At 38.4% G+C, this 26,053-nt stretch overlaps 2 protein-coding genes across 3 annotated transcripts in view; both read left to right on the top strand.

Moving 5' to 3' along the window:
- LOC311295724 (GTPase IMAP family member 8-like) overlaps nt 1–26,053 on the top strand; it is a 527,136-nt gene that overhangs the window by 356,234 nt on the left and 144,849 nt on the right. The window lies entirely within an intron of this gene.
- The window catches only part of LOC311294745 (GTPase IMAP family member 8-like), a gene marked incomplete at its 3' end in the record, with an annotated part of 164,648 nt that overhangs the window by 56,219 nt on the left and 82,376 nt on the right, over nt 1–26,053 (top strand). The window lies entirely within an intron of this gene.

Raw genomic sequence — 26,053 nt, 5'->3', positions numbered from 1 at the left:
GTGATTGAATGAATTCTCTAGGAGGAGTATTTCACATTCCACAGCAAGCGTTTTCCAAACAACCCATAATAGCCGACTTCCTGTTGGGCTGGCGTGAAACTTGACAGAGGGAAAGTTGTTCGGCCCCATGAAATCTATATGTGTACCAAGTTTCATATTAATTCATGCAAGCGTATTTGATATATGGACCAAGTTTTCAGACCCTGTTCAAGAGGGCGCTGTTGAGCCCCCCTGCCACGCCCGTTTCTGAAACTTTTCACATGTCTACTGGCTAATAAGTGTTATGTGTCTGTCGAGTTTCATCCAATTTCAAGCATGTTAAGAGTCTCAAACGCATCCGAAAAGAATATTAAAATTTGATGCGTTGCCACGGCAACAGTATCTAAGATATCAATAATCCTTTCACAGGTCTACATCTGCCGTGTGTTTACATTATACACATAAAGTTTGAAGCAAATCGGGTAAAATTAAGAGGGTGACTTCAAAGCATTTTGAAAGGGACACACTTCCTGCTGCCAGTTGGTGGCGCTATAACTTTGACTCACAATAGTCACATCCTTGTGATCGGCCTCTTACAACAAACACACTGCGAAAGTTTCATCAAGATCAGTTAATGTATGCAGAAGTTATAACACACTTCCTGTGTACCATTATTCGCCATAAATTCGTTTCCTCGCCACAGCCAAACCGTTCGAGATATCAAAAATCCGTCCGCAATTTAGCATCCTCAATGTCTTGACTTCATGCACACCGAGTTTGGTTGTGATTGGACGAATATTCTAGGAGGAGTATTTCAAATTCCAGAGGATGCGTTTTTCAAACAACCCATAATAGTTGACTTCCTGTTGGGCTGGTGTAAAACTTAGAGCACGAAAGTTGTTCGGCCCGATGAGATCTATATGTGTACTGAGTTTCATATTATTATATGCAAGCGTGTTTGATTTATAGACCAAGTTTTCGGACACCATTCCAGGGGGCGCTGTCGAGCCTCCGTGCCACGCCCGGGTACCAGCTTCAGTCCGGCCCTGATGGCCGCAGGTTCTGATGTGTGTGCAAAATTTCAAGAGTTTTTGAGCATGTTAAGGGCCCCAAAAGTGCCCAAAAGGTTGACAAAATAATAATAATAATAATAAATAATCCTACCGGAAACAATAGGGCCTTCGCCCTTTCAGGGCTTGGGCCCTAAATATAGCTGCGAGCAGCGATTGCGGGCCCAAGCCGGTGGCACCGCCACCCCGGTGCCTTTAGTTACCTAAAGGCACCGGGGATGGCGGTGCCACCGGCTTTGGCCCTCCATCGCTGCTCGCAGCTATATTTATATATATATATATATATATATATATATATATATATATATATATATATATATATATATATATACACACACACACACACATATATATATATATATATATATATATATATATATATATATATATATATATATATATATATATATATGTATATAAATATCTATATATATATATATGTATATAAATATCTATATATATACACACACACACACACACACACATATATATATATAAATATAAGACAGAAAATTTTACTTGTCTTACCTTATTCTGATTTTATGATACACCCAAAATATTCCACAACAAATCCTTTAAATTTAATGTAAAAATAAAAACGAAAGTAAGCAGTGTTGGTCTCACGTAACCCTCTCATTAGAATCAAAATGTTTCAATATTTGCGATGTATTTGGATGCTAAACTATTCTTTATTATAGGCTTTGTACTTCACTCGTGTTCCAATATCGATGGAAAAAATCATCCTCTTCACACGCGCAAAAATGTTCTTGGAAACATCACAGTGGAGCTCTGCTTACTGTGAATGGTACAGATTGTACTACTGACTATTTAAACAGAGCAGTGTAATTCGTTTATGTTAGGTTGACTATTTTTATTATTATATTGTATTAGGGCTATAATGAACAGGCTGCGATGTCAAGATTGCAATTCTGGAATGTGTGTGTGTGTGTGTGACGCGGTTGCGGTTGAACAGTGGACACAAAAACATAAATAAAATGTTTTAGTTAATTCCTACATCCATAGGAATAAATTGAAAATGCTCGCTCTACTCCGCACCATTATCAATGTCTGTGCGGACGTCTGTATTTTACTAGTATATAGTATACTATAGTTAGCGATTTAAAAGCCCTCAGCGGTGTCACACGTCGATTAACCGGTGGGAAAATGTTATCACAGTCACATCCCTAATATATTTATATATAAATACAATAGGCCTACCTGAAAGAGAATTTTACTTGCCCGACCAAAGTATAGCCTGATTAGAACGTCAATAACAAAAAAATAACTTGGGAATCACTAAAACGAGAGATTATTCTAATTTCATTACATTCATTTTAAGTTGCAATCATCAGTTAATAATAAATGTATTACTGATCAATGGTAACAAGGTTGCACTGCTGAGGCTCATGCTGCTTCTCCAGGAGAATTGTAAACAAATGAGCGCAGCACACAAAAAAGCAACCCAGTTAACAACATACTGACTATAAAAATTACAAATATGGAGTTTTTATATATTTTATAACATATGATAGAGTTAAGCAACCTCACTTGACAAGTAGGCAACTATTTCCTGAATACAATCACGATTGAAACTGTGACATTGATTTCATACAACAGGTTAATAAACAGTTACAATTAAGTCACTTACATTTTAGATGCAATATTGACTGTTTTTGTTCTGTTTCAGCAGCAAAAATAGTTAAACAAAGATCACAGCAACTTGTTTTCTCATTACTGAATGATTCAGCATTTTGAAACGAATCGCTTGACTCAAAGATTCAATGGTCAATCCATAAACATCTGTCTCAATCATGAATGACTCAGTCATTGGAACGAATCATTTGAACGAATGAATCAATGACTCGCTCATTAAGATGGTCGCCTGGCGACACCTAATGGCGGTTTAGTGTTATGTTTAAAAGTATCATTCTTTCCAACGTGCACCATTATCAATGTCCGTGCGGACGTCCGTTTTTTTACTTTCACTTTTATATTAGCGATTTAAAAGCACCCACTCGTGTCACACGTCGATTAACCGGTGGGAAAATATCCTCAGACACATACCTAATAAATGTATATTTAAATACAATATTGGCCTACCTGGTAAAAAGTTTTATTTACTATTTTGATGTCCTTTTGGACACAAGAGGGCAGTATAGCCCTATGTTTGCTTTTTTGTTGAACCAAATAGCACTAAATAGCCTGTTTTTAACTTTTTCATTCTTCTTGAATTGCAAAAACAGAATAAAATGGGTTTAGTTGTGATATTTGTATACTTTTATATAGAAATAAATGGTATATAATTACATTTTTAGAAGATTTTTAGTGTTTCCTTTTTGGACATTAATCCCTCGCCATAGCAAAACCGTTTGAGATATTTATTATCCATTCACAACTTAGCATATATAATGTAGTTTCATCATGTTGAAAAAGTTTGGTACGAATAAAATAAATAGTTTAAGAGGAGTGGCTAAAAATTCAGAGGCTGATTTTGCAAAAAAATTCACATTCAGACCAAAATATCTGACTTCCTGATGGCCAGAGCTATTGAATGTAAATTAGAAAGTTGTCCGGCTTGATGAGAACAATATAAAAACTATTTTTTCTTTACTGTAGTTAAAACTAACCCCCCCACTTTTGTCTAAAGCATGTTGAAAGTGACACACTTCCTGCTGCCAGTTGGTGGCGCTATAACTTTGACTCACAATAGCTACATCCATCTGATCGGCCTCTTACCACGAACACACTGCTGAAGTTTCATCAAGATCAGTTAATGTATGCAGAAGTTATTCCACTTCCGTGTTTCTCTTTTCTCGCCATAAATTCGATTCCTCGCCACAGCCAAACCGTTCGAGATATCAAAAATCCGTCCGCAATTTAGCATCCTCAAAGTCTTGACTACATGCACACCGAGTTTGAAGGGGACACGGTGAATTTTCTAGGAGGAGTATTTCACATTCCACAGCAAGCGTTTTCCAAACAACCCATAATAGCCGACTTCCTGTTGGGCTGGCGTAAAACTTGACCGGGGTAAAGTTGTTCGGCCCGATGAGATCTATATGTGTACCGAGTTTCATATTAATTCATGCGAGCGTGTTTGATATATGGATCAAGTTTTAGAACCCCGTTCAAGGGGGCGCTGTTGAGCCCCCCAGCCACGCCCGGGTACCAGCTTCAGCCCGGCCCTGATGGCCGTGGGTTTTGACCTGTGTGCAAAGTTTCAAGAGTTTTTGAGCACGTTAAGGACCCCAAAAGCCCCTGAAACCTTGATTAACAATATAAAAGCAAGAGTCAAATCCCCCCCTCCCCTCACACACACACAGACACAGAGAGAGGGAGAGAAAATTCTTCAGAAAATCCACATTCAAACCAAAATATCTCTCTTCCTGTTGGTCGGAGATGGTTCATGTAAATTAAAAAGTTGTCCGTCTTGATGAGAACAATACACATACCAAGTTTTGTGATTCTAGGAAAAACTAAGCCCCCATTTTTGACTAAAGGTGGCGCTACTGAGCCATTCCACCACGCCCGTTTCTGAAACTTTGCACATGTCTACTGGCTAATAAATGTGATGTGTCTGTCGAGTTTCATCCAATTTCAAGTATGTTAAGAGTCTCAAAAGCATAAAAAAAGAATATTAAAGTTTGAAGCGTTGCCACGGCAACAGTATTAAAGATATCAAAAATCCTTTCACAAGTCTACATCTGCCGTGTGTTTACATTATACACATAAAGTTTGAAGCAAATCGGGTAAAAATAAGAGGGTGATTTCAAAGCATTTTGAAAGTGACACACTTCCTGCTGCCAGTTGGTGGCGCTATAACTTTGACTCACAATAGTCACATCCATGTGATCGGCCTCTTACAACGAACACACTGCGGAAGTTTCATCAAGATCAGTTAATGTATGCAGAAGTTATAACACACTTCCTGTTTATCTTTTCTCGCTATAAATTCGTTTCATCGCCACGGCCAAACCGTTCGAGATATCAAAAATCCGTCCGCAATTTAGCATCCTCAATGGCTTGACTTCATGCTGACCGAGTTTGGTGTGGATCGGATCAATTCCCTCGGAGGAGTACATTAAATTCCACAGCATGCGTTTTTCAAACAACCCATAATAGCTGACTTCCTGTTGGGCAGAGCTAATAACTTAGAGTGCGAAAGTTGTTCGGCCCGATGAGATCTATATGTGTACCGAGTTTCATACTAATACGTTCTTGTATGTGTCCAAGATTTAAGATTGTGTTCTAGGGGGCGCTGTTGAGCCCCCCTGCCACGCCCGGGTACCAGCTTCAGCCCGGCCCTAATGGCCGCGGGTTCTGACCTGCGTACAAAGTTTCATGAGTTTTTGAGCACGTTAAAGGCCCCAAAAGCCCCCGAACCCTTGAAGAACAATAATAATAATAATAATAATCCTAACGAAAACAATAGGGCCTTCGCCCCTTCAGGGCTTGGGCCCTAATAATTAAAGCTGCAAGCAGCGATGAAAGGGCCCTCGCACCCGTGCCATCAACACTCGGTGGCTTTAGGAAGACAGAGCATGGTTGGGCAATGTACATTTAAGGAGGTATATATAGTAAGAGTATGTCAAAGTCAGTTACAAAATGTTTTGTATAATGATGTTAATAGCATGCTTCATGACTCAGCTGAGTGTTGCTAGCATGTTTAGTATGTTTCTAGCATGCTTAGTACACAATAATTATGTGGTTAGTACTGCATTACTGTGTTAACCATGTCAGTTTCTGTTGCCAGTAGTTGGGGCTATGTCTATATCTGAATATCGCTATGTAGATGTGTTCAGTGCAGGACTTTTATCAAACATGTGAAGTTTGGGGCAGATTGGACATTGTATGCTTGAGTTACAACAACTTCCTTTAGCATTTCTAGCATGTTTAATGATGTTTCTAGCATTTTACATATTAATTTTGGGGTAGATTGGACATTGCATGCCTGAGTTACAGCAAATTCATATTTAATTGCAGTAATATCATGCTTTAGCACTTAGCTAAGTGTTTGCTAGTATGTTTTAGCATGTCTCTAGTATGTTGGTAGGATATTTAGCACCTACTGGCATTTTTTTATATGTTATTAGGAGTCCAGAACAGTGTTAAACGTCACTTCCTTTTGCCAGCAGGCGGCGCTATGACTATAACTGAATATGAGCATGGACATGTGTTCAAAAGATAACTCTTATCAAACGTGTGAAGTTTGGGGTAGATTGGACATTTTATGCTTAAGTTACAACAACTTCCTTGAGCTTTTATAGCATGCTTTAGAACTTAGCTAAGTGTTGCTAGCATGTTTCTTGCATGTTACATATTAAGTTTGGGGCAGATTGAACATCCCATGCCTGTGTTACAACAAATTCCCATTTAATTGCAGTAATATCATGATTTAGCACTTAGCTAAGTGATTGATAGCATGTTTTAGCATGTTTCTAGTATGTTGCTAGCCTGTTTAGCACCTGCTGGCACTTTTTTATATGTTATTAGGAGACCACAACAGTGTTAAACATGTCACTTCCTGTTGCCAGCAGGTGGCGTTATGACTATAACTGAATATGAGCATGGATGTGTGTTCATGACAGAACTCTTATCAAACGTGTGAAGTTTGGCGCAAATTGGAAATTGCCTTCTTGAGTAACAACAATGTCATGTTTCATTGAATTAGCATGCTTTAGCACTTAGCTTAGTATTGCTAGCATGTTTTAACATGTTTCTAGCATGTTTAGAAGTCAATGGCATTTTTAACATGTTGCTAGAATGGCATCAACGTGTTAAACATGACACTTCATGTTACCGGTAGGTGGCGCTATTACTATAACTGAATATTCTCATGTAGATGTGTTCAGGCCATGACTCTTATCAAACGTGTGAAGTTTGGGGCAGACTGGACATTCCGTGCCTGTGTTACAGCAAATTCCTATTTAATTGCAGTAATAACATGCTTTAGCACTAAGCTAAGTGTTTGCTAGCATGTTTTAGCATGTTTCTAGTATGTTGTTAGCATGTTTAGCACATGCTGGCACTTTTTTATATGTTATTAGGAGTCCACAACAGTGTTTAACATGTCGCTTCCTGTTGCCAGCAGGTGGCGCTATGACTGTAACTGAATATGAGCATGGTCATGTGTTCAGGACAGAACGCTTATCAAAAGTGTGAAGTTTGGGGCAGATTGGACATTGCCTTCTTGAGTAACAACAATATCCTGTTTCATTGAATTAGCATGCTTTAACACTCAGCTAAGTTTTGCTAGCATGTTTTAACATGTTTCTAGCATGTTTAGAAGTCAATGGCATTTTTAACATGTTGCTAGAACGGCATCAACGTGTTAAACATGACACTTCCTGTTACCAGTAGGTGGCGCTATTACTATAACTGAATATTCTCATGTAGATGTGTTCAGGCCATGACTCTTATCAAACGTGTGAAGTTTGGGGCAGATTGGACATTCCGTGCCTGAGTTACAGCAAATTCCTATTAATTGCAGTAATAGCATGCTTTAGCACTTAGCTAAGTGTTTGCTAGCATGTTTTAACATGTTTCTAGTATGTTGTTAGCATGTTTAGCACTTGCTGGAACTTTTTTATATGTTATCAGGAGTTCACAACAGTGTTAAACATGTCACTTCCTGTTGCCAGCAGGTGGCGCTATGACTGTAACTGAATATGAGCATGGTCATGTGTTCAGGACAGAACGCTTATCAAAAGTGTGAAGTTTGGGGCAGATTGGACATTCCATGCCTGAGTTACAGCAACTTCCTGTTTCATGGCGAAACATCAAAATTTGTCAGGCCGCCGAGGACTCGCCCTTCGATGAAAACTCAAGATCTTCGCAATTTAACGTCGCAAAGGCCTTAAGATTACACTCACCAAATTTGAAGATGATCAGATTAAAACTGTAGGAGGAGTTCGTTAAAGTACGAGGCATGAAAATGGCAAAAACTGCACAAAAATCTGAGAGGAAGTTGAAAATGGCTGACTTCCTGTTGTGTTTAGGGCTACGCTCCAAGAGACTTTTTTGTAGGTATTAGGTCCTTACACATATGTACCGAATTTCGTACACGTACGTGGAACACAGCGGGAGGCGCACTCCGTTGAACTTTTATAGGTGGCGCTATCGAGCCATTTTGCCCCGCCCAATTCTGAAACCTATATCAGATGTAAATTTTCGCCAGTTCTGACGCGTGTGCAAAGTTTCGTGAGTTTTCGAGCATGTTTAGGCCCTCAAAAATGCAATTAAATGCGGAGAAGAATAATAATAATAATAAATATAGCTGCGAGCAGCGATTGCGGGCCCAAGCCGGTGGCACCGCCACCCCGGTGCCTTTAGTTACCTAAAGGCACCGGGGATGGCGGTGCCACCGGCTTTGGCCCTCCATCGCTGCTCGCAGCTATATTTATATATATATATATATATATATATATATATATATATATATATATATATGTATATAAATATCTATATATATACACACACACACACACATATATATATATATATATATACTTATATATATACGTATATATATATATATATAAATATAAGACAGAAAATTTTACTTGTCTTACCTTATTCTGATTTTATGATACACCCAAAATATTCCACAACAAATCCTTTAAATTTAATGTAAAAATAAAAACGAAAGTAAGCAGTGTTGGTCTCACGTAACCCTCTCATTAGAATCAAAATGTTTCAATATTTGCGATGTATTTGGATGCTAAACTATTCTTTATTATAGGCTTTGTACTTCACTCGTGTTCCAATATCGATGGAAAAAATCATCCTCTTCACACGCGCAAAAATGTTCTTGGAAACATCACAGTGGAGCTCTGCTTACTGTGAATGGTACAGATTGTACTACTGACTATTTAAACAGAGCAGTGTAATTCGTTTATGTTAGGTTGACTATTTTTATTATTATATTGTATTAGGGCTATAATGAACAGGCTGCGATGTCAAGATTGCAATTCTGGAATGTGTGTGTGTGTGTGACGCGGTTGCGGTTGAACAGTGGACACAAAAACATAAATAAAATGTTTTAGTTAATTCCTACATCCATAGGAATACATTGAAAATGCTCGCTCTACTCCGCACCATTATCAATGTCTGTGCGGACGTCTGTATTTTACTAGTATATAGTATACTATAGTTAGCGATTTAAAAGCGCTCAGTGGTGTCACACGTCGATTAACCGGTGGGAAAATGTTATCACAGTCACATCCCTAATATATTTATATATAAATACAATAGGCCTACCTGAAAGAGAATTTTACTTGCCCGACCAGAGTATAGCCTGATTAGAACGTCAATAACAAAAAAATAACTTGGGAATCACTAAAACGAGAGATTATTCTAATTTCATTACATTCATTTTAAGTTGCAATCAGCAGTTAATAATAAATGTATTACTGATCAATGGTAACAAGGTTGCACTGCTGAGGCTCATGCTGCTTCTCCAGGAGAATTGTAAACAAATGAGCGCAGCACACAAAAAAGCAACCCAGTTAACAACATACTGACTATAAAAATTACAAATATGGAGTTTTTATATATTTTATAACATATGATAGAGTTAAGCAACCTCACTTGACAAGTAGGCAACTATTTCCTGAATACAATCACGATTGAAACTGTGACATTGATTTCATACAACAGGTTAATAAACAGTTACAATTAAGTCACTTACATTTTAGATGCAATATTGACTGTTTTTGTTCTGTTTCAGCAGCAAAAATAGTTAAACAAAGATCACAGCAACTTGTTTTCTCATTACTGAATGATTCAGCATTTTGAAACGAATCGCTTGACTCAAAGATTCAATGGTCAATCCATAAACATCTGTCTCAATCATGAATGACTCAGTCATTGGAACGAATCATTTGAACGAATGAATCAATGACTCGCTCATTAAGATGGTCGCCTGGCGACACCTAATGGCGGTTTAGTGTTATGTTTAAAAGTATCATTCTTTCCAACGTGCACCATTATCAATGTCCGTGCGGACGTCCGTTTTTTTACTTTCACTTTTATATTAGCGATTTAAAAGCACCCACTCGTGTCACACGTCGATTAACCGGTGGGAAAATATCCTCAGACACATACCTAATAAATGTATATTTAAATACAATATTGGCCTACCTGGTAAAAAGTTTTATATACTATTTTGATGTCCTTTTGGACACAAGAGGGCAGTATAGCCCTATGTTTGCTTTTTTGTTGAACCAAATAGCACTAAATAGCCTGTTTTTAACTTTTTCATTCTTCTTGAATTGCAAAAACAGAATAAAATGGGTTTAGTTGTGATATTTGTATACTTTTATATAGAAATAAATGGTATATAATTACATTTTTAGAAGATTTTTAGTGTTTCCTTTTTGGACATTAATCCCTCGCCATAGCAAAACCGTTTGAGATATTTATTATCCATTCACAACTTAGCATATATAATGTAGTTTCATCATGTTGAAAAAGTTTGGTACGAATAAAATAAATAGTTTAAGAGGAGTGGCTAAAAATTCAGAGGCTGATTTTGCAAAAAAATTCACATTCAGACCAAAATATCTGACTTCCTGATGGCCAGAGCTATTGAATGTAAATTAGAAAGTTGTCCGGCTTGATGAGAACAATATAAAAACTATTTTTTCTTTACTGTAGTTAAAACTAACCCCCCCACTTTTGTCTAAAGCATGTTGAAAGTGACACACTTCCTGCTGCCAGTTGGTGGCGCTATAACTTTGACTCACAATAGCTACATCCATCTGATCGGCCTCTTACCACGAACACACTGCTGAAGTTTCATCAAGATCAGTTAATGTATGCAGAAGTTATTCCACTTCCGTGTTGCTCTTTTCTCGCCATAAATTCGATTCCTCGCCACAGCCAAACCGTTCGAGATATCAAAAATCCGTCCGCAATTTAGCATCCTCAAAGTCTTGACTACATGCACACTGAGTTTGAAGGGGACACGGTGAATTTTCTAGGAGGAGTATTTCACATTCCACAGCAAGCGTTTTCCAAACAACCCATAATAGCCGACTTCCTGTTGGGCTGGCGTAAAACTTGACCGGGGTAAAGTTGTTCGGCCCGATGAGATCTATATGTGTACCGAGTTTCATATTAATTCATGCGAGCGTGTTTGATATATGGATCAAGTTTTAGAACCCCGTTCAAGGGGGCGCTGTTGAGCCCCCCAGCCACGCCCGGGTACCAGCTTCAGCCCGGCCCTGATGGCCGTGGGTTTTGACCTGTGTGCAAAGTTTCAAGAGTTTTTGAGCACGTTAAGGACCCCAAAAGCCCCTGAAACCTTGATTAACAATATAAAAGCAATAGTCAAATCCCCCCCTCCCCTCACACACACACAGACACAGAGAGAGGGAGAGAAAATTCTTCAGAAAATCCACATTCAAACCAAAATATCTCTCTTCCTGTTGGTCGGAGATGGTTCATGTAAATTAGAAAGTTGTCCGTCTTGATGAGAACAATACACATACCAAGTTTTGTGATTCTAGGAAAAACTAAGCCCCCATTTTTGACTAAAGGTGGCGCTACTGAGCCATTCCACCACGCCCGTTTCTGAAACTTTGCACATGTCTACTGGCTAATAAATGTGATGTGTCTGTTGAGTTTCATGCAATTTCAAGTATGTTAAGAGTCTCAAAAGCATCAAAAAAGAATATTAAAGTTTGATGCGTTGCCACGGTAACAGTATCTAAGATATCAATAATCCTTTCACAGGTTTACATCTGCCGTGTGTCTACATTGTACACATAAAGTTTGAAGCAAATCGGGTAAAAATAAGACACTGATTTCAAAGCATTTTGAAAGTGACATATTCCTGCTGCCAGTTGGTGGCGCTATAACTTTGACTCACAATAGTCACATCCATGTGATCGGCCTCTTACCACGAACACACTGCTGAAGTTTCATCAAGATCAGTTAATGTATGCAGAAGTTATAACACACTTCCTGTTTCATTTTTTCGCCATAAATTTGTTTCCTCGCCACGGCCAAACCGTTCGAGATATCAAAAATCCGTCCGCAATTTAGCATCCTCAATGTCTTGACTTCATGCACACCGAGTTTGGAGGCGAATCGATGAATTCCCTAGGAGGAGTACATTAAATTCCACAGCATGCGTTTCCAAACAACGCTAAATAGCCAACTTCCTGTTTGGCTGGCGTAAAACTTAGAGCACGAAAGTTGTTTGGCCCGATGAGATCTATATGTGTACCGAGTTTCATATTATTACATGCAAGCGTGTTTGATTTATGGACACGTGTTCGGATCCCGTTCCAGGGGGCGCTGTCGAGCCCCCCTGCCACGCCCGGGTACCAGCTTCAGTCCGGACCTGATGGCCGCGGGTTCTGACGTGTGTGCAAAATTTCAAGAGTTTTCGAGCATGTTAAGAGCCCCAAAAGTGCCCGAAAGGTTGACAAAATAATAATAATAATAATAATAAATAATCCTACCGGAAACAATAGGGCCTTCGCCCTTTCAGGGCTTGGGCCCTAATAAACAGAGCAATTCCAAGAGGGTCCTCACACCATCGGTGCTCGGGCCCTAATTAAAGCTGCAAGCAGCGATGAAAGGGCCCTCGCACCCGTGCCATCAACACTCGGTGGTTTTAGGAAGACAGAACATGGTTGGGAAATGTACATTTAAGGAGGTATATATAGTAAGAGTATGTCAAAGTCAGTTACAAAATGTTTTGTATAATGGTGATAATAGCATGCTTCATGACTCAGCTAAGTGTTGCTAGCATGTTTAGTCTGTTTCTAGCATGCTCAGTACACAATAATTATGTGGTTAGTACTGCATTACTGTGTTAACCATGTCAGTTTCTGTTGCCAGTAGGTGGCGTTATGACTATAACTGAATATGAGCATGGATGTGTGTTCAGGAAAGAACTCTTATCAAACGTGTGAAGTTTGGTGCAAATTGGACATTGCCTTCTTGAGTAACAACAAAGTCATGTTTCATTGAATTAGCATTCTTTAGCACTTAGCTAAGCATTGTTAGCATGTTTTAACATGTTTCTAGCATGTTTAGAACTCAATGGCATTTTTAACATGTTGCGAGAACGGCATCAACGTGTTAAACATGTCACTTCCTGTTGCCAGTAGGTGGCGCTATTACTAGAACTGAACATTCTCATGCAGATGTGTTCAGGCCATGACTCTTATCAAAAGTGTGAAGTTTGGGGCAGATTGGACATTCCATGCCTGAGTTACAGCAAATTCCTATTTAATTGCAATAATAGCATGCTTTAGCACTTAGCTAAGAGTTTGCTAGCATGTTTTAGCATGTTTCTAGTATGTTGTTAGCATGTTTAACACTTGCTGGCACTTTTTTATATGTTATTAGGAGTCCATAACAGTGTTAACATGTCACTTCCTGTTGCCAGCAGGTGGCGCTATGACTGTAACTGAATATAAGCATGGTCATGTGTTCAGGACAGAACGCTTATCAAAAGTGTGAAGTTTGACGCAGATTGGACATTCCATGCCTGAGTTACAGCAAATTCATATTTAATTGCAGTAATATCATTCTTTAGCACTTAGCTAAGTGTTTGCTAGTATGTTTTAACATGTCTCTAGTATGTTGGTAGGATGTTTAGCACCTACTGGCATTTTTTTATATGTTATTAGGAGTCAAGAACAGTGTTAAACGTCACTTCCTGTTGCCAGCAGGTGGCGCTATGACTATAACTAAATATGAGCATGGACATGTGTTCAAGAGATAACTCTTATCAAACGTGTGAAGTTTGGGGTAGATTGTACATTGCCTTCTTGAGTAACAACAAAGTCCTGTTTCATTGAATTAGCATGCTTTAACACTTAGCTAAGTATTGCTAGCATGTTTTAATATGTTTCTAGCATGTTTAGAACTCAATGGCATTTTTAACATGTTGCTAGAACGGCATCAACGTGTTAAACATGTCACTTCCTGTTGCCAGTAGGTGGCGCTATTACTATAACTGAATTTGAGCATAGACGTGTGTTCAGGCCATGATTCTTATCAAACGTGTGAAGTTTGGGGCAGATTGGACATTCCATGCCTGAGTTACAGCAAATTCATATTTAATTGCAGTAATAGCATGCTTTAGCACTTAGCTGAGTGTTTGCTAGCATGTTTCTAGTATGTTGCTAACCTGTTTAGCACTTGCTGGCTCTTTTTTATATGTTATTAGGAGACCACAACAGTGTTAAACATGTCACTTCCTGTTGACAGCAGGTGGCGCTATTACTATAACTGAATATTCTCATGTAGATGTGTTCAGGCCATGACTCTTATCAAACGTGTGAAGTTTGGGGCAGATTGGACATTCCATGCCTGTGTTACAGCAAATTCCTATTTAATTGCAGCAATAGCATGCTTTAGCACTTAGCTAAGTGTTTGCTAGCATGTTTTAGCATGGTTCTAGTATGTTGTTAGCATGTTTAACACTTGATGGCACTTTTTTTATATGTTTTTATATGTCCACAACAGTGTTTAACATGTCACTTCCTGTTGCCAGCAGGTGGCACTATGACTGTAACTGAATATGAGCATGGTCATGTGTTCAGGACAGAACGTTTATTAAAAGTGTGAAGTTTGGTGCAGAATGGACATTGCCTTCTTGCGTAACAACAACATCCTGTTTCATTGAATTAGCATGCTTTAGCACTTAGCTAAGTATTGCTAGCATGTTTTAACATGTTTCTAGCATGTTTAGAAGTCAATGGCATTTTTAACATGTTGCTAGAATGGCATCAACGTGTTAAACATGACACTTCCTGTTACCAGTAGGTGGCGCTATTTCTATAACTGAATATTCTCATGTAGATGTGTTCAGGACAGAACGCTTATCAAAAGTGTGAAGTTTGGGGCAGATTGGACATTCCATGCCTGAGTTACAGCAAATTCCTATTTAATTGCAATAATAGCATGCTTTAGCACTTAGCTAAGAGTTTGCTAGCATGTTTTAGCATGCTTCTAGTATGTTGTTAGCATGTTTAGCACTTGCTGGCACTTTTTTATATGTTATTAGGAGTCCATAACAGTGTTAAACATGTCACTTCCTGTTGCCAGCAGGTGGCGCTATGACTATAACTGAATATGAGCATGGTCATGTGTTCAGGACAGAACTCTTATCAAACGTGTGAAGTTTGGGGCAGATTGGACATTCCATGCCTGAGTTACAGCAACTTCCTGTTTCATGGCGAAACATCGAAATTTGTCAGGCCGCCGAGGACCCGCCCTTCGACGAAAACTCAAGATCTTCGCAATTTAACGTCGCAAAGGCCTTAAGATTACACTCACCAAATTTGAAGATGATCAGATTAAAACTGTAGGAGGAGTTTGTTAAAGTACGAGGCCTGAAAATGGCAAAAACTGCACAAAAATCTGAGAGGAAGTTCAAAATGGCTGACTTCCTGTTGTGTTTAGGGCTATGCTCCAAGAGACTTTTTTGTAGGTATTAGGTCATTACATGTATGTACCGAATTTCGTGCACGTACGTGGAACGTTGCGGGAGGCGCACTCCGTTGAACTTTTATAGGTGGCGCTATCGAGCCATTTTGCCCCGTCCAATTCTGAAACCTATATCAGATGTAAATTTTCGCCAGTTCTGACGCGTGTGCAAAGTTTTGTGAGTTTTCGAGCATGTTTAGGCCCTCAAAAATGCAATTAAATGCGGAGAAGAATAATAATAATAATAATAATAATAATAATAATAATAATAAACAGAGCAATTCCAAGAGGGTCCTCACACCATCGGTGCTCGGGCCCTAAATATAGCTGCGAGCAGCGATTGCGGGCCCAAGCCGGTGGCACCGCCACCCCGGTGCCTTTAGTTACCTAAAGGCACCGGGGATGGCGGTGCCACCGGCTTTGGCCCTCCATCGCTGCTCGCAGCTATATTTATATATATATATATATATATATATACACACACACACACACACATATATATATATATATATATATATATATATATATATATATATATATATATATATTTATAAGACAGAAAATATTACTTGTATTACCTTATTCTGATTTTATGATACACTCAAAATATTCCACAACAAATCCTTTAAATTTAATGTAAAAATAAAAACGAAAGTAAGCAGTGTTGGTCTCACGTAACCCTCTCATTAGAATCAAAATGTTTCAATTTTTGCGATGTATTTGGATGCTAAACTATTCTTTATTATAGGCTTTGTACTTCACTCGTGTTCCAATATCGATGGAAAAAATCATCCTCTTCACGAGCGCAAAAATGTGCTTGGAAACATCACAGTGGAGCTCTGCTTACTGTGAATGGTACAGATTGTACTACTGACTATTTAAACAGAGCAGTGTAATTCGTTTATGTTAGGTTGACTATTTTTATTATTATATTGTATTAGGGCTATAATGAATGTCAAGATTGCAATTCTGGAATGTGTGTGTGACGCGGTTGCGGTTGAACAGTGGACACAAAAACATAAATAAAATGTTTTAGTTAATTCCTACATCCATAGGAATACATTGAAAATGCTCGCTCTACTCCGCACCATTATCAATGTCTGTGCGGACATCTGTATTTTACTAGTATATAGTATACTATAGTTAGCGATTTAAAAGCCCTCAGCGGTGTCACATGTCGATTAACCGGTGGGAAAATGTTATCACAGTCACATCCCTAATATATTTATATATAAATACAATAGGCCTACCTGAAAGAGAATTTTACTTGCGCGACCAAAGTATAGCCTGATTAGAACGTCAATAACAAAAAAATAACTTGGGAATTACTAAAACGAGAGATTATTCTAATTTCATTACATTCATTTTAAGTTGCAATCAGCAGTTAATAATAAATGTATTACTGATCAATGGTAACAAGGTTGCACTGCTGAGGCTCATGCTGCTTCTCCAGGAGAATTGTAAACAAATGAGCGCAGCACACAAAAAAGCAACCCAGTTAACAACATACTGACTATAAAAATTACAAATATGGAGTTTTTATATATTTTATAACATATGATAGAGTTAAGCAACCTCACTTGACGAGTAGGCAACTATTTCCTGAATACAATCACAATTGAAACTGTGACATTGATTTCATACAACAGGTTAATAAACAGTTACAATTAAGTCACTTACATTTTAGATGCAATATTGACTGTTTTTGTTCTGTTTCAGCAGCAAAAATAGTTAAACAAAGATCACAGCAACTTGTTTTCTCATTACTGAATGATTCAGCATTTTGAAACGAATCGCTTGACTCAAAGATTCAATGGTCAATCCATAAACATCTGTCTCAATCATGAATGACTCAGTCATTGGAATGAATCGTTTGAACGAATGAATCAATGACTCGCTCATTAAGATGGTCGCCTGGCGACACCTAATGGCGGTTTAGTGTTATGTTTAAAAGTATCATTCTTTCCAACGTGCACCATTATCAATGTCCGTGCGGACGTCCGTTTTTTTACTTTCACTTTTATATTAGCGATTTAAAAGCACCCGCTCGTGTCACACGTCGCTTAACCGATGGGAAAATATCCTCACAGTCATATACCTAATAAATTTATATTTAAATACAATAGGCCTACCTAGTAAAACGTTTTATATACTATTTTGATATCCTTTTGGACACAAGAGGGCAGTATAGCCCTATGTTTGCTTTTTTGTTGAAACAAATAGCACTAAATAGCCTGTTTTTAACTTTTTCATACTTCTTGAATTGCAAAAACAGAATAAAATAGGTTTAGTTCTAATATTTGTATTATTTTATATAAAAATAAATGGTGTATAATTAAATTTTAAGAATATATGAGATGTTTTCTGATTCCTTTTTTGACATTATTTTAATCCCTCGCCATGTCAAAACCGTTTGAGATATTCAATATCCGTTCTCAATTTAGCATCTTTAATGTATTTTCATCATGTTGAAAAAGTTTGGTGTGAATAAAAAAAAAAACACTTAGCAGGAGTGGGTAAAAAGCAGAGGCTGAATTTGCAAATAAATCCACATTCAAACCAAAATATCTGACTTCCTGTTGGTCCAAGCTAATGACCTCAAATTAGAAAGTTGTCCAGCTCGATGAGACCAATATACTTACTGATTTTTGTAATTGTGGGTAAACCTAACCCCCCCACTTTTGTCAAAAACATTTTGAAAGTGACACACTTCCTGCTGCCAGTTGGTGGCGCTATAACTTTGACTCACAATAGTTACATCCATCTGATCGGCCTCTTACCACGAACACACTGGTGAAGTTTCATCAAGATCCGTTAATGTATGCAGAAGTTATACCACTTCGTGTTTCTCTTTTCTCGCCATAAATTCGTTTCCTCGCCACGGCCAAACCGTTCGAGATATCAAAAATCCGTCCGCAATTTAGAATCCTCAATGTCTTGACTTCATGCACACCGCGTTTGGTGGGGATTGGATGAATTCTCTAGGAGGAGTACTTCGCATTCCACAGCAAGCGTTCTCCAAACAACCCATAATTGCCGACTTCCTGTTGGGCTGGCGTAAAACTTAGAGCACGAAAGTTGTTCAGCCCGATGTGATCTATATGTGTACCGAGTTTCATATCATTACATGCAAGTGTGTTTGATTTATGGACAAGTGTTCGGATCCCATTCCAGGGGGCGCTGTTGAGCCCCCCTGCCACGCCCGGGTACCAGCTTCAGCCCGGCCCTGATGGCCGCGGGGTCTGACCTGTGTGCAAAGTTTCAAGAGTTTTCGAGCACGTTAAAGGCCCCAAAAGCCCCTGAAACCTTGAAAAACAGGAATTTTAAACAAATCTCACTCAAAAGACAAATCCCCCCACCCCTCACACACACAGAGACGCAGAGGCAGAGAGAGAGAGGGAGAGAATTCTACAAAAAATCACATTCAAACCAAAATATCTCACTTCCTGTTGGTCACAGCTTATGACTATAAATTAGAAAGTTGTCCGGCTTGATGAGAACAATATACATAACGATTTTTGTGACTCTACTTAAAACTAAGCCCCCATTTTTGACTAAAGGTGGCGCTACTGAGCCCCTCACCACGCCCGTTTCTGAAACTTTGCACATGTCTACTGGCTAATAAATGTGATGTGTCTGTCGAGTTTCATCCAATTTCAAGTATGTTAAGAGTCTCAAAAGCATCAAAAAAGAATATTAAAGTTTGAAGCGTTGCCACGGCAACAGTATTAAAGATATCAAAAATCCTTTCACAAGTCTACATCTGCCGTGTGTTTACATTATACACATAAAGTTTGAAGCAAATCGGGTAAAAATAAGAGGGTGATTTCAAAGCATTTTGAAAGTGACACACTTCCTGCTGCCAGTTGGTGGCGCTATAACTTTGACTCACAATAGTCACATCCATGTGATCGGCCTCTTACAACGAACACACTGCGGAAGTTTCATCAAGATCAGTTAATGTATGCAGAAGTTATAACACACTTCCTGTTTATCTTTTCTCGCTATAAATTCGTTTCATCGCCACGGCCAAACCGTTCGAGATATCAAAAATCCGTCCGCAATTTAGCATCCTCAATGGCTTGACTTCATGCTGACCGAGTTTGGTGTGGATCGGATCAATTCCCTAGGAGGAGTACATTAAATTCCACAGCATGCGTTTTTCAAACAACCCATAATAGCTGACTTCCTGTTGGGCAGAGCTAATAACTTAGAGTGCGAAAGTTGTTCGGCCCGATGAGATCTATATGTGTACCGAGTTTAATACTAATATGTTCTTGTATGTGTCCAAGATTTAAGATTGTGTTCTAGGGGGCGCTGTTGAGCCCCCCTGCCACGCCCGGGTACCAGCTTCAGCCCGGCCCTAATGGCCGCGGGTTCTGACCTGCGTGCAAAGTTTCATGAGTTTTTGAGCACGTTAAAGGCCCCAAAAGCCCCCGAACCCTTGAAGAACAATAATAATAATAATAAATATAGCTGCGAGCAGCGATTACGGGCCCAAGCCGGTGGCACCGCAACCCTGGTGCCTTTAGTTACACTAAAGCCACCGGGGTGGCGGTGTCACCGTCTTGGGCCCTCCATCGCTGCTCGCAGCTATATTTATATATATATTTATATATATATATATATATATATATATATATATATATATGTATGTGTGTGTGTATATAAATATCTATCTATCTATATCTATATATATATCTATATATATATATATATATATATATATATATATATATATATATATATGTATATACACACACACACACACACACACACACACATATATATATATATATATATATATATATATATATATATATATATATATATAAGACAGAAAATATTACTTGTCTTACCTTATTCTGATTTTATGATACACTCAAAATATTCCACAACAAATCCTTTAAATTTAATGTAAAAATAAAAATGAAAGTAAGCAGTGTTGGTCTCACGTAACCCTCTCATTAGAATCAAAATGTTTCAATTTTTGCGATGTATTTGGATGCTAAACTATTCTTTATTATAGGCTTTGTACTTCACTCGTGTTCCAATATCGATGGAAAAAATCATCCTCTTCACACGCGCAAAAATGTTCTTGGAAACATCACAGTGGAGCTCTGCTTACTGTGAATGGTACAGATTGTACTACTGACTATTTAAACAGAGCAGTGTAATTCGTTTATGTTAGGTTGACTATTTTTATTATTATATTGTATTAGGGCTATAATGAATGTCAAGATTGCAATTCTGGAATGTGTGTGTGACGCGGTTGCGGTTGAACAGTGGACACAAAAACAAATAAAATGTTTTAGTTAATTCCTACATCCATAGGAATACATTGAAAATGCTCGCTCTACTCCGCACCATTATCAATGTCTGTGCGGACGTCTGTATTTTACTAGTATATAGTATACTATAGTAAGCGATTTAAAAGCCCTCAGCGGTGTCACATGTCGATTAACCGGTGGGAAAATTTTATCACAGTCACATCCCTAATATATTTATATATAAATACAATAGGCCTACCTGAAAGAGAATTTTACTTGCCCGACCAAAGTATAGCCTGATTAGAACGTCAATAACAAAAAAATAACTTGGGAATCACTAAAACGAGAGATTATTCTAATTTCATTACATTCATTTTAAGTTGCAATCAGCAGTTAATAATAAATGTATTACTGATCAATGGTAACAAGGTTGCACTGCTGAGGCTCATGCTGCTTCTCCAGGAGAATTGTAAACAAATGAGCGCAGCACACAAAAAAGCAACCCAGTTAACAACATACTGACTATAAAAATTACAAATATGGAGTTTTTATATATTTTATAACATATGATAGAGTTAAGCAACCTCACTTGACGAGTAGGCAACTATTTCCTGAATACAATCACAATTGAAACTGTGACATTGATTTCATACAACAGGTTAATAAACAGTTACAATCAAGTCACTTACATTTTAGATGCAATATTGACTGTTTTTGTTCTGTTTCAGCAGCAAAAATAGTTAAACAAAGATCACAGCAACTTGTTTTCTCATTACTGAATGATTCAGCATTTTGAAACGAATCGCTTGACTCAAAGATTCAATGGTCAATCCATAAACATCTGTCTCAATCATGAATGACTCAGTCATTGGAATGAATCGTTTGAACGAATGAATCAATGACTCGCTCATTAAGATGGTCGCCTGGCGACACCTAATGGCGGTTTAGTGTTATGTTTAAAAGTATCATTCTTTCCAACGTGCACCATTATCAATGTCCGTGCGGACGTCCGTTTTTTTACTTTCACTTTTATATTAGCGATTTAAAAGCACCCGCTCGTGTCACACGTCGCTTAACCGATGGGAAAATATCCTCACAGTCATATACCTAATAAATTTATATTTAAATACAATAGGCTTACCTAGTAAAACGTTTTATATACTATTTTGATATCCTTTTGGACACAAGAGGGCAGTATAGCCCTATGTTTGCTTTTTTGTTGAAACAAATAGCACTAAATAGCCTGTTTTTAACTTTTTCATACTTTTTGAATTGCAAAAACAGAATAAAATAGGTTTAGTTCTAATATTTGTATAATTTTATATAAAAAGAAATGGTGTATAATTAAATTTTAAGAAGATATGAGATGTTTTCTGATTCCTTTTTTGACATTATTTTAATCCCTCGCCATGTCAAAACCGTTTGAAATATTTAATATCCGTTCACAATTTAGCATCTTTAATGTATTTTCATCGTGTTAAAAAAGTTTGGTGTGAATAAAAAAAAAAAACTCTTAGCAGGAGTGGGTAAAAAGCAGAGGCTGAATTTGCAAATAAATCCACATTCAAACCAAAATATCTGACTTCCTATTGGTCGAAGCTAATAACTGTATATTAGAAAGTTGTCCGGCTCGATGAGACCAATGTACGTACTGATTTTTGTAACTGTGGGTGAAACTAACCCCCCCCACTTTTGTCAAAAGCATTTTGAAAGTGACACACTTCCTGCTGCCAGTTGGTGGCGCTATAACTTTGACTCACAATAGTTACATCCATCTGATCGGCCTCTTACCACGAACACACTGGTGAAGTTTCATCAAGATCAGTTAATGTATGCAGAAGTTATACCACTTCGTGTTTCTCTTTTCTCGCCATAAATTCGTTTCCTCGCCACGGCCAAACCGTTCGAGATATCAAAAATCCGTCCGCAATTTAGAATCCTCAATGTCTTGACTTCATGCACACCGAGTTTGGTGGGGATTGGATGAATTCTCTAGGAGGAGTACTTCGCATTCCACAGCAAGCGTTTTCCAAACAACCCATAATAGCCGACTTCCTGTTGGGCTGGCGTAAAACTTGACCGGGGGAAAGTTGTTCGGCCCGATGAGATCTATATGTGTACCGAGTTTCATATTAATTAATGCAAGCGTGTTTGATCTATGGACCAAGTTTTGGGACCCCGTTCAAGGGGGCGCTGTTGAGCCCCCCTGCCACGCCCGGGTACCAGCTTCAGCCCGTCCCTGATGGCAGGGGGTTCTGACTTGTGTGCAAAGTTTCAAGAGTTTTTGAGCACGTTAAGGACCCCAAAAGCCCCTGAAACCTTGATTAACAATATAAATGCAATAGTCAAATCCCCCCTCCCCTCACACACACAGAGACACAGAGAGAGGGAGAGAAAATTCTTCAGAAAATCCACATTCAAACCAAAATATCTCTCTTCCTGTTGGTCAGAGATAGTTCATGTAAATTAGAAAGTTGTCCGTCTTGATGAGAACAATACACATACCAAGTTTTGTTGCTGTTGATAAAACTAACCCCCCCACTTATGACTAAAGGTGGCGCTACTGAGCCCCTCACCACACCCGTTTCTGAAACTTTGCACATGTCTACGGGCTAATAAATGTGATGTGTCTGTTGAGTTTCATGCAATTTCAAGTATGTTAAGAGTCTCAAAAGCATCAAAAAAGAATATTAAAGTTTGATGCGTTGCCACGGCAACAGTATCTAAGATATCAATAATCCTTTCACAGGTTTACATCTGCCGTGTGTCTACATTGTACACATAAAGTTTGAAGCAAATCGGGTAAAAATAAGACACTGATTTCAAAGCATTTTGAAAGTGATGTACTTCCTGCTGCCTGTTGGTGGCGCTATAACTTTGACTCACAATAGTCACATCTGTGCGATCGGCCTCTTACAATGAACACACTGCTGAAGTTTCATCAAGATCAGTTAATGTATGCAGAAGTTATAACACACTTCCTGTTTCATTTTTTCGCCATAAATTTGTTTCCTCGCCACGGCCAAACCGTTCGAGATATCAAAAATCCGTCCGCAATTTAGCATCCTCAATGTCTTAACTTCATGCACACCGAGTTTGAAGGCGAATCGATGAATTCCCTAGGAGGAGTACATTAAATTCCACAGCATGCGTTTCCAAACAATGCTAAATAGCCAACTTCCTGTTTGGCTGGCGTAAAACTTAGAGCACGAAAGTTGTTCGGCCCGATGAGATCTATATGTGTACCGAGTTTCATATCATTACATGCAAGTGTGTTTGATTTATGGACCAGTGTTCGGATCCCGTTCCAGGGGGCGCTGTTGAGCCCCGCTGCCACGCCCGGGTACCAGCTTCAGCCCGGCCCTGATGGCCGCAGGTTCTGACCTGTGTGCAAAGTTTCAAGAGTTTTCGAGCACGTTAAGAGCCCCAAAAGCCCCTGAAACCTTGAAACACACTGAAATCAATTGGAAATTCCCTCCCACCCCTCACACACACAGAGACAGAGAGAGAGAGAGAGAAAATTCTCCAAAAAATCACATTCAAACCAAAATATCTGACTTCCTGTTGCTCTCAGCTAATAAGTGTGAATTAGACAGTTGTCCGGTTTAATGAGAACAATATACATAGCGAGTTTAGTGACTCTATGTAAAACTAAGCCCCCATTTTTGACTAAAGGTGGCGCTACTGAGCCCCTCACCACGCCCGTTTTTGAAACTTTGCACATGTCTACTGGCTAATAAATGTGATGTGTCTGTCGAGTTTCATGCAATTTCAAGTATGTTAAGAGTCTCAAAAGCATCAAAAAAGAATATTAAAGTTTGATGCGTTGCCACGGCAACAGTATCTAAGATATCAATAATCCTTTCACAGGTTTACATCTGCCGTGTGTCTACATTGTACACGTAAAGTTTGAAGCAAATCGGGTAAAAATAAGACACTGATTTCAAAGCATTTTGAAAGTGACATATTCCTGCTGCCAGTTGGTGGCGCTATAACTTTGACTCACAATAGTCACATCCATGTGATCGGCCTCTTACCACGAACACACTGCTGAAGTTTCATCAAGATCAGTTAATGTATGCAGAAGTTATAACACACTTCCTGTTTCATTTTTTCGCCATAAATTTGTTTCCTCGCCACGACCAAACCGTTCGAGATATCAAAAATCCGTCCGCAATTTAGCATCCTCAATGTCTTGACTTCATGCACACCGAGTTTGGAGGCGAATCGATGAATTCCCTAGGAGGAGTACATTAAATTCCACAGCATGCGTTTCCAAACAACGCTAAATAGCCAACTTCCTGTTTGGCTGGCGTAAAACTTAGAGCACGAAAGTTGTTCGGCCCGATGAGATCTATATGTGTACCGAGTTTCATATTATTACATGCAAGCGTGTTTGATTTATGGACACGTGTTCGGATCCCGTTCCAGGGGGCGCTGTCGAGCCCCCCTGCCACGCCCGGGTACCAGCTTCAGTCCGGACCTGATGGCCGCGGGTTCTGACGTGTGTGCAAAATTTCAAGAGTTTTCGAGCATGTTAAGAGCCCCAAAAGTGCCCGAAAGGTTGACAAAATAATAATAATAATAATAATAATAATAAATATAGCTGCGAGCAGCGATTACGGGCCCAAGCCGGTGGCACCGCAACCCCGGTGCCTTTAGTTACCTAAAGGCACCGGGGTGGCGGTACCGCCGGCTTTGGCCCTCCATCGCTGCTCGCAGCTATATTTATATATATATATATATATATATATATATATATATATATATATATACATAAATACATACATACATACATACACACACATACATATATATGTATATATATATATATATATATATATATATATATATATATATATTATTGTTCAAAAGTTTGGGGTCAGTAAGATTTTTAATGTTTTTAGGAGAAGTCTCTTCTGCTCACCAAGGCTGCATTTATTGATTAAAAATACAAACAAAAACAGTAATATTGTGAAATATTATTCCAATTTAAAACAGCTGTTTTCAATTTTAAAATATTTTACATAGTAATTCATTTCTCTGATCAAAGTTGAGTTTTCAGCATCATTACTCCAGTCTTCAGTGTCACATGATCCGTCAGAAATCATACTAATATGATGATTGATGCTCAATAAATATTCATTATTATTTTCAATGTTGAAAACAGTTGTGTACAGATTTTTTTTTTTCAAAATGCTTTGATGAATGTAAAGTTCAAAAGAACAGCATATATTTCAAATATATATATTTTTAACATTATAAATGTCTTTACTGTAA

This window comes from Rutilus rutilus, assembly GCF_951802725.1.
Source record: "Rutilus rutilus genome assembly, chromosome: 8".
Lineage (NCBI taxonomy): Eukaryota > Metazoa > Chordata > Actinopteri > Cypriniformes > Leuciscidae > Rutilus > Rutilus rutilus.
This window is presented reverse-complemented; position numbering and strand designations above follow the sequence as displayed.